Genomic DNA, 10,566 nt, shown 5'->3' with positions numbered 1-10,566 from the left:
ATAACACACACATGCCTTATAAACAACATAACATTCAACTTTCATGGTTGATTCATTAATCTCTCTCAAACCTAACATTTTCTTACAAAACAAGAAAAAATGGAAGATATGGAAAGGATGAAGAAGATGAACAAGAACAACTAAATAAACCATACAAATGCATAATAAACGACATACTCCCCCTTACCTTGGATTTGTTCTTGGATCAATGTTTGTTTTGATCTCCACAAAAATCCCTTTTCCTCTTCTTCTTCTTCTCTTTCTCTCTTCCTTTTCCTTTTCTTCTTTTCTATTTTTCTTTCTTCTTTTCTTTTCTTATATTCTTTTCTATATCCCCCCTACTTCTCCAAAATATCTCAACAAAATAACTACTTTACGGTCTAAACTCATTTGCTCAAAAAAACCCCAAAACGCAGAATATTACCTTAATAATATTTCTAGTACCAAAAATATGGAAACCTTCAGTTAAATATTAGTCTGCCATCCCGAACTAATACCGACTGAAATGACTCCAAAAACGATAAAATTCCAATAAACGTCACAAACGTCCAAATTAAGCATATACTTATTTTTCCGGGCGTTACAGCATCAGGGTCAGGGTGGAAAGAAGTTTGGACTACATGAATTGGTGGTGGTGTGTTAGTGAGAGGTAACTCAGTGAGAGGTGGAATAGAAGATGAAGGAACAGGATTTGTAAGGTTAGATTTGGAAGTGAGTTCAGGTTTGGAATTTTGGTAAACTTGCCATTTAGATGTAGGTGTGGATTTTTGAGTTGTGTAAGGTAATATGGTCTTATGAAATGTTACATGTCTAGATATGAATATTTCATTGGTATGTAAATCAAGAAGGATGCTACCTTTAAATCCTGCCTTGTAACCCAAGAAAATAGCCTTTCTAGCTCAAGGGTCAAGTTTGGATCTACGATTTTGAAGGGTGGAAGCATAGACAAGGCAACCAAAAACTTTGAAATCCTAAATATCAGGTAGTTGATCAAATAGGATGTGAAAGGGTGATTTCTGATTGAGTAAGGGTGAAGGTATCTGATTCATTAGGAAAACAGCATGTTGGATAGCATAGGACCAGAAATGCTTTGGCAACTTAGATTGAAAAAGTAATGCTCTACCTATGTTAAGTATATGCTGGTGTTTTCTTTCTAGACGACCATTTTGTTGAGGTGTCTCAACACATGATCTATGATGCATGATACCCTTAGAACTATAGAACTGTGGCATGATGAACTCTGGGCCATTATCAGACCTGACAGTTTTAGGGGTAATGTGATGCTGAGTTTCAATCATGGTAATGAACTCTTTGACATAAGGAGCAACATCAGCTTTGGTTTTAAGACAAATAAATCAAGTGAATCTGCTATGGTCATCTAAAATAGTAAGAAAGAATCTATGACCATGAACAGATTGAATGGACATAGGTCCCCAAATATCAAAATGCAATAGTTCATATTTTGATGAGGCATGAGAAGTGCTAACAGAAAAGGGCAATTTTCTTTGCTTGGCAAAATGACATATATCACAAATGTGAGCTTTATTATGAGAAATTGTGGGATACAATTGTGTCATTTTGTATAATCTATCATTAGACAAATGCCCTAGTCTAAAATGCCAAAGTGAAGTAGAAGGTATGGTAACATCACAAGAAGGAACTTCTAAGGTGTTGACAGAATTCTGAATGTAAGGTGAGTGGTTGGTTTGGTGGTTAACATCTTGATTTACTTGCAATTGATAAAGTCCATTCACTGAATGAGCCAAACCAATCATCTGAAATGTTTTCATATCCTGTATTTGACAAGAAAAGGCATTGAAAGTAAGTTGACAATTTAGAGACTGGCACAATTTGGAAGCTGAGATGAGATTTAATTGAAATTCAGGAGAGTAAAGAACATTTGTAATATATAGTTGAGGTGAAAATTGAACATTGTCGGCATGATTGACTAGCACAGAATTACCATTAGGTAAATGTACCTTAAGAGGTTTAATGTGATAAAATGAAGTAAAATAAGATAGAGATGAACAAATGTGATCATTTGCTCCAGAATCGAGAAGCCAAACAACTTTATTATGACTTACAGAACAAGTTATGATACTTGGGATACCTGACTGGTGAGTCTCATTTGATGAATGATCAGGATGAGTAGAAATGGAAGTGTGGACTTGGTTTGAGCTTGGTCCAGTTTCAGGACCTGTTGAAGGAATCAAGTTAGCTTGTTGGAGTAAGGTCATGAGTTGATCATACCTCTCTTAAGTGAGACCAGGAGTGGTTTCTTGCTGAGTGCTCTCAGAATTATTGGACTGAGACTCAATGTTGTTGCTGCTGGAAGAATGAGGCTTGTTGATATTTGGATGTCTATGCTTCTGATAGCAAAATTCAATGGTGTGACCATACTTGTGGCAATGTGTACAATATCTTGAGTTCCCTCTACCATTTTTAGAACTTCTACCACGAACAAAGGATCTCTTTGAATCAGAAGAATTAACAAGGATAGGATCATCCACAACAGGTGTAGAATTACAATTACTTTCTTCTTGTGCCACTAAGGAATAGACTTTATTGATGGAAGGTAAACATTCCATAAGCAGAACCTGAGTCTTAACAACTGAAAACTGATCATTCAATCCAGTAAGAAACTGAATAACTTGATCTTCAAGAATGTATTGTCTTGCAGAGCGCATAGCATCACATCTACATGGATGGTGGCAAGTGCATGAAGGTATAGGACGATAAGCGTTAATTTCATCCCAAAGAGCCTTCATTTCAATGAAATATGCAAGCACAATTTTAGAACCTTGTTTCATGTTATTCAACTGAAAACGCAAATGAGCGATACAAACACGATCGATCTTGGAGAATCTTTCTTTAAGATCATTCCATACTTCAATGGAATTTTCAAGAAACATAATAGTTTGAGCAATAGAATTAGATACATCATTGATTAGCCAAGAGTGTACCAGATGATTGCAGCATTCCCATGCAGCACGATTTAGATCATCATATTCTGGAATCTCCATTGATCCATCAATGTTGACAAGCTTATTCTTTGCGCCAAGTGCTTGACGCATTGCCCAGCTCCAAATCGCATAATTGTTACCATCGAGTTTGGATGAAATGGTAACATAATTAGGACCATCGCTTGGGTGAACATAGAGAGGAGAATCGGTTTGTGCCGGAGAAGGAGCTTTAGGTGGCATGGTGAACAAGAATCAATGGAAGGCGGTGTAAAGGATCGAAGGATAACAGTGTTTCAGAAAGAAACTAATGGTGAAAGCATATAGCTTCAAGAACACGCAACAGTGAAAGAAACTCGATGCTTGCGAAAAAGGAAACGAGAAAGAAATCAAGAACCTTGAGGAAGAAAGAGAAAAAGGAATCACTCAAGATGCTTGCGAAGAAGATTAATGAAGATCAGAAAGTTTCTCTCCAGGAGAGAGCTCCTGATACCATGTTATGAGATGAAATCTAATCTTCATTAGTTTGGTAAAGTTGGTACAAGAGGTATATATACAAGGCGTGAGTAGCATGGTAGTTATGATGGTAAGCCTACATAATATCATAACTCCCTAAACTAACAATTAACTAACTAAGCTACTATACAGAACAAGTTAGTTATCATCTATATTATCATGGTGCAATACTTATTGTGATTTCTCTTATACAACTCTCTTAATATGATATCTACGTATGTGACTACTGAGATAATGTGATGTATACTATTTCTAATTTTGTAATTAAAATTTCAAGTATTATTACCATCATATTAATGACCTTGTATTTGCAAATGTATTTGTGAATTCATTTTAAGAGGTTATTGAGAAAAAAGATGCTACTCATTCACAAATAGTCATTCCCGACTTTGTTGAACACTTCCATGAGGAGTCTGTTTCAAATAAATCAAGATTTAAGACTATTGTGTATGCATCTAATGAAAATCAGTAGTTACTTTTGCATATCTCTTAATGGTATGATGATATAATATTTTACTAATACTATTATTAAAAAAATATAAATAAATAATATGTACTGAATACGTTTTACAACAATTCAGTACAAATACAAGGTCATTAATAGCATATAAGAAAATCAACTCTTGTTGTCTCACAATCTGCCACGTGGCTGCCTCACAACTCATTTAATTTATTTTTTCAAATTCTTCGTATTTCTAAAATATGTTTTGGTAAGCCGTCGTCACTTTTCTTCTTCTTCTTCTTCTGTATCCCTTAGAGAGGGGTGATTTAGGATTGATTTTGATCTAAAATCACCCCTCCAATCTTTCTTGTTTATCTATTAGTTAAATAAGTGGTTTTCACATATATTTAGTGTTTTTTTTTTGTGATTTCATCATTTTAGTAAGTCGTTGTTTGTTTTGATTTCCTGTCTTTGTGCGGTGTATTTTGTTTTTCCTGTCGTTGTGCGCAGTGTTCATTTGTTTCAGGTTGAAAGATGAGTTTCGATCTAGTGCAGATCCTATCTATGACTTTGGTGCCAATAACGCTACAGATCTGGAGGCATGAATATTTCAGACATTTCAATATAGTCATAGTTATATTTGTATGCTTATGCAATTTTCCGTTTTATGCTATTAACATGGATGTTGTGAGTTTGTTTGCAGATTCATCCTTTTTGTTTTTGGCGATTTTTAATTTGTATTGCAACAATATACTCCATCGATTGGAATGAATGAATATTTCATTTAGTCAAAAAAATATATATGTTTTGGTATATGTAACACCTGTAAAATTTTAATATTAATTTAATTTGGAATATTGAATTAATAATTAGAATTATTAAGGATTTTGTGAAAATAATTGTTTATGGCATTGGGCCATGTGAGAAATAGTAAAAGAGGGAGTGTGATATAGGAAGGCCCTTTACTAATTTTATTATTATTTTCATAAAATAATTAGAATTGGGAAGGAAAGAATAGAACGTGAAAATAGAGAAGTTGGAACACGAAGAACGTGAAAGAAGAACAAAGAGGAAGAAACCAAAGATCAAGAATTTGGCTAAGGTAAGGGGGGACTCTTCCAATTATCATCTCTTATTGTGATTATAGATGAATAATGTGTGAATAATGGTGTTGTTGAGTCAATTCTGTTTGTATGTCAGAGTTAGGTTTTGGGTTCTCAGAATTGGTTTAGATTTTGGGATTTTGATGTGTAGATTGATATGTGATGATGGATTAATCTGTATTGAATGAATCCTATGAATGAAAACGTGTAAATGGACTGTTTTAGACTCAAAATCGTGAACTGGTATGAGTAGAAACGAGTGAGAATTGGACTGTTACGAAACTGCTGAATTCTGGGCATTTTCTGGTTTTTCGCGTATGGAACAGTGTCATACGCGTATGGGATGGAGTCATACGCGTATGAGGGACATTCCCCAAGGGCTATACGCGTGTGGGTTTAGGTGGTGTATTGATGCAGAATCAACAAGTAGTCGCGTATGCATCAAGACAACTTAAAGTGCATGAAAGGAATTATCCGAATCATGATTTGGAGTTGGCAGCTGTGGTTTTTGTTTTGAAGTTGTGGCGACACTATTTGTATGGTTCGAGATTTGAGGTGTTCAGTGATCATAAGAGTCTGAAGTATCTCTTTGATCAGAAAGAGCTAAATATGAGGCAGAGGAGGTGGTTAGAATTCTTGAAAGACTATGATTTTGGTTTGAACTACCATCCGGGTAAGGCAAACGTGGTTGCTGATGCAATGAGTAGGAAGACTTTGCATATGTCTATGCTAATGGTGAAGGAATTGGATTTGATTGAACAATTCAGAGACTTGAGTTTGGTGTGTGAAGGTACTCCTACTAGTGTCAAATTGGGTATGCTAAAGTTGACTAGTGGTATTCTTGAAGAAATCGGAGAGGGTCAGAAAGCTGATGTCAAATTGATCGACAAGTTGACTTTGATTAATCAAGGCAAGGGTGGTGAATTCAGAATTGACGAGAATGGTATACTGAGGTTTGGTGACCGAGTTTGTGTTCCTGATATTGATGAACTCCGAAAGCGTATTTTGGAAGAAGGACACCGTAGTGGGTTAAGTATTCATCATGGTGCTACCAAGATGTATCATGATTTGAAAAAGTTGTTTTGGTGGCCTGGAATGAAGAAAGAAATCGCTGCGTTTGTGTATTCTTGTTTGACGTGTCAGAAGTCAAAGATTGAGCATCAGAAGCCATCTAGGTTTATGCAACCGATGTTTATTCTTGAGTGGAAGTGGGATAGCATATCAATGGATTTTGTGTCGGGTTTTCCGAGAACTGTCAGGAATTGTGAAGCTATCTGGGTTGTGGTGGACAGGCTGACGAAGTCTGCACATTTTATACCGGTGAGAATGGATTATCCAATGGAAAAGCTGGCTCAGTTGTATATTGAGAAGATAGTTAGTCTGCATGGTATTCCTTCAAGTATCGTGTCAGACAGAGATCCGAGGTTTACGTCTAAGTTCTGGGAAGGTTTGCAGAAAGCTTTGGGTACTAAGCTGAGATTGAGTTTTGCTTATCATCCGCAGACTGATGGACAGACTGAGAGGACGATTCAGTCGTTAGAGGATTTGTTGAGGGCTTGTGTGTTGGAAAAAGGAGGTGCTTGGGATAGTTATCTATGTAACACCCCGTTAATTCTAGTGTATTAATTTAATTATTTTATTAATTAAATTATTAGAATTAATAATCTGTGGGAATTATTTGGAAAATAATAAAAATATGGTGTTGGGCTGAGTGTGATAGTTAGTAGAAAGGGGGTGTTAACTAAGCAAGCCCATTAAGAATGTTTTATTTTATTTTTCATAAAATAAAGGAAATTGGGAAAAAGAGAAGCAGAAGCAGTAGAAGCAGATTTTGGGACTGAAGAACACGTGAAAGTGAGAAGAGCCAAAGGGGGAGAAGAACTTCGAAGATCCGACTCTAAGGTAAGGGGGGATTCTTCGGGTTAGTAATCCTTATGCGATTATAGGTAGTAGGATTGATTAGGATTATTGTTTAGTTCATTCGTACGTGTCGGGTTGGGAATTTGTTAGGTTTTGATAATCTTGTATGAATTGACATAATCCTGTTGATACTTGTGATATATGATGTTAATACATGTCAATAACCTATTTGAAATGTGTAATTGTGTGAAAAACAATGATAATTGTGTGCTATGTTCGTATGTACCTGAAATTGGGGTTATGGGATAGGGTAAAAGCTGTCAAAATAGTGATTTTTGCTGTGCAGGTACGTAGGAACCGGTTCCCATGTGGGACGAACCGGTTCCCCCTTGTAAAAACAGAGAAATATGGGTTCTGGGTAGCTGGGAACCGGTTCCCATGTAGGGACAACCCGGTTCCCCATAGTAAATATCCGAGGCGTGATTCTGGAGCTGCCAGGAACCGGTTCCCACGTAGGGACAACCCCGTTCCTGCAGCATTTTTCTAAAAATGTTTTATCTTTGAAAGCTCATAACTTTTGATCCGAGTATCCGATTTATGTGCCGTTTTGAGCATTGTGAAGCTGTATTAAAGGCCTATATGATGAATAGGTGGTATGGATGTGAAGTCCAAGTTGTTTATTTGTGATTATATTATTTCTTGGTTGATGACTTTCATGTATGCGTGTGATATGTTTGTATGAATGCTAAGAATATATATACATGCTTATTGGTGATGATTTGGTGATGATAATGAGACGATGTGTTACATCGGATTGGTGATGTTGTAAGCATGTTATATGTTGCATTCATTGGCATACATTTTTGGTGATGGATCCCGGTGATGAAAGTGGATCAAAATGGTGGGCATAATTCCCATTGTGTGGAATTTGTGTTGGTTAAAACTGTATCTTGGTGATGAAAAAGATCGGTTGGATGGGTTTATCCCATGGATGGTACCACATGCATTAGTGTCAGTTCATTCATTGCATTATATTATGATATGACTGAACGATTGTGTGGAGTGATAGAATATGCTTATGTACTGATGTTTGGTTGTTATAACAAATTCCGATTCTATGTATGATGAGTGGATGATAATTGCTATGATATTCCATTGCTTATGATTGTATAATGGTTATTAATTCGAATGAAACTCACCCTTACTTTGATGATTTCAGATTAAGGATGTAGCGGCGTGTGATTGGGTGAAGATAGCTTATAAGCTAGCCCGTAGTTCGTGTCGAGTCATGCTCTGATTGTAACACTGGGATCGATTAGTCTTAGCGTTACTTGAGATACTATGTTGTTATTTTGTTTATGGATTATGTATTGATGAGCTGTTTGGATATGCTCCTAACATTGTTTGAAATAAGTTTCCGCTGTGATGAACACATGTTGAAGTTTGGTTAATTTTAATAAAAGCATGACAATCGACTTTGATGTTTTATTTATTTAATAATTGTAACATCCTTGATGTGTTATTACTCTGATTATATTATTTTACCGTGGGGTTTTAGAAGGGTGTTACAATAGTGGTATCAGAGCATAGTCGGTCGTTAGAGTCAGAGTCTTAGTGTCAGTGTTCCCTTGTATGCGACTAGTGTAAGGTAAACACTGTCGATACTTCTATTCTGATGAGATTGTTTTGTGATTTAGCAGAACAATGGCTGGAAGAGGTGGAAGGAACGATGATGCTATCGCAGAGGCTCTAGGCATGATTGCCGGTGTATTGGGAGGGAATGCTAATGGGGCTGCGATTGGTGCTGACAGGCAGTTGAACAGCTTTCAGAGGAACAACCCTCCACTGTTCAAAGGCACTCATGACCCTGATGGTGCTCAGAAATGGTTGAAAGAAATCGAGAGGATCTTCCTAGTGATCGATTGTGCAGAAAATCTGAAGGTGAGGTACGGTACTCACATGCTATCAGAAGAAGCTGATGACTGGTGGGTTACTACTAAGACTGAATTGGATTCAGATGGGATTGCGATTACTTGGGCCATATTCAAGAGAGAATTTCTGAGGAAGTACTATCCTGAAGATGTTCGGGGAAAGAAGGAGATTGAGTTCTTGGAACTGAAACAGGGTAGTATGACAGTGCCTGAATATGCTTCCAAATTTGTGGAATTGGCTAAGCACTACACACCCTACACCAACGATGCAGCTGGAGAATTCTCTAAGTGTATCAAGTTTGAGAATGGTCTTCGTGATGAGATCAAACAGGGCATCAGGTATCAAAGGATTCGCCGATTTGCTGATTTGGTGGACTGTAGCAGAATATTTGAAGAAGACAGTCTTAAGCTGAGATCATCTCACTCTCGCGAGTTAGTTGATAAAAAGGGTAAGAAGCCTATGGACAGAGGTACACCATATGGTAGGGGAAACCCAAGAGCTGGTAATTGGAAAAGGCCTAGTGGGGGAGATTCTGGTGCTCCCTTTAGGTGCTTCAACTGTGGTGAACCAGGACATAAGAGGAATGAGTGCAAGAAAGAAGAGAAGAAGTGCTTTAAGTGTGGCAGAGTAGGCCATGTTGCTCCTGACTGTAAGATGAGAACTGTGACTTGTTATAACTGTGGAGAAGAAGGCCATATCAGTACACAGTGCACCAAGCCGAAGAAGAACCAGTCTGGGGGAAAAGTCTTTGCTTTGTCTGGATCAGAAACTACTCCGGAGGATAGACTGATTAAAGGTACGTGTTTCATACATAACACACCTTTAATTGCGATTATTGATACTGGTGCGACTCACTCGTTTATTTCATTGGATTGTGCTAAGAGGCTGAATTTAGAGATATCAAAGATTGATGGAAGTATGGTTATTGACACTCCTGCGTCGGGTTCAGTGACCACTTCATCTGTATGTTTGAACTGTCCTATTGATATATTTGGTAGGAAGTTTGGAATGGACTTAGTGTGCCTTCCACTTGAACAACTTGACATTATTCTGGGGATGAACTGGTTGCAATTTAACCGAGTTCATATAAATTGTTTTACGAAGACGGTCATCTTTCCTGAAGAGATGAGTATCGAAGAGTGGGCAATGACTGCAAGACAAGTGGGTGAAGCAATTCAAGAAGGGGCAGCCGTGTTTATGCTTTTTGCGTCGATGGAAGTGAAAGGAAGAGTAGCAAGTAAGGAATTACCAGTGGTCCGAGAATTTCCAGAAGTTTTTCCAGAAGATGTCAGAGAACTACCACCTGAAAGGGAAGTAGAGTTTGCTATTGAGTTAGTTCCTGGAACCAGTCCTATATCGATGGCACCTTATAGAATGTCGGCATCTGAATTGACCGAGTTGAAGAGTCAATTAGAAGAATTGTTGGAGAAGGAGTTCATCCGTCCAAGTGTGTCACCGTGGGGTGCACCGGTGTTATTGGTAAAGAAGAAGGAAGGATCTATGAGGTTGTGTGTAGACTACAGACAACTGAATAAAGTTACTATCAAGAATCGGTATCCATTGCCGAGGATTGATGATCTGATGGATCAGTTAGTCGGGGCTAGTATATTCAGCAAAATTGATTTGAGGTCTGGGTATCATCAGATTCGTGTGAAGGCGGACGATATTCAGAAGACTGCATTCAGAACGAGGTATGGTCATTATGAGTACACTGTGATGCCGTTCGGGGTTACTAACGCACCTGGTGTTTTCA

Source organism: Vicia villosa, unplaced genomic scaffold (genome assembly GCF_029867415.1).
Source record: "Vicia villosa cultivar HV-30 ecotype Madison, WI unplaced genomic scaffold, Vvil1.0 ctg.000867F_1_1, whole genome shotgun sequence".
Lineage (NCBI taxonomy): Eukaryota > Viridiplantae > Streptophyta > Magnoliopsida > Fabales > Fabaceae > Vicia > Vicia villosa.
This window is presented reverse-complemented; position numbering follows the sequence as displayed.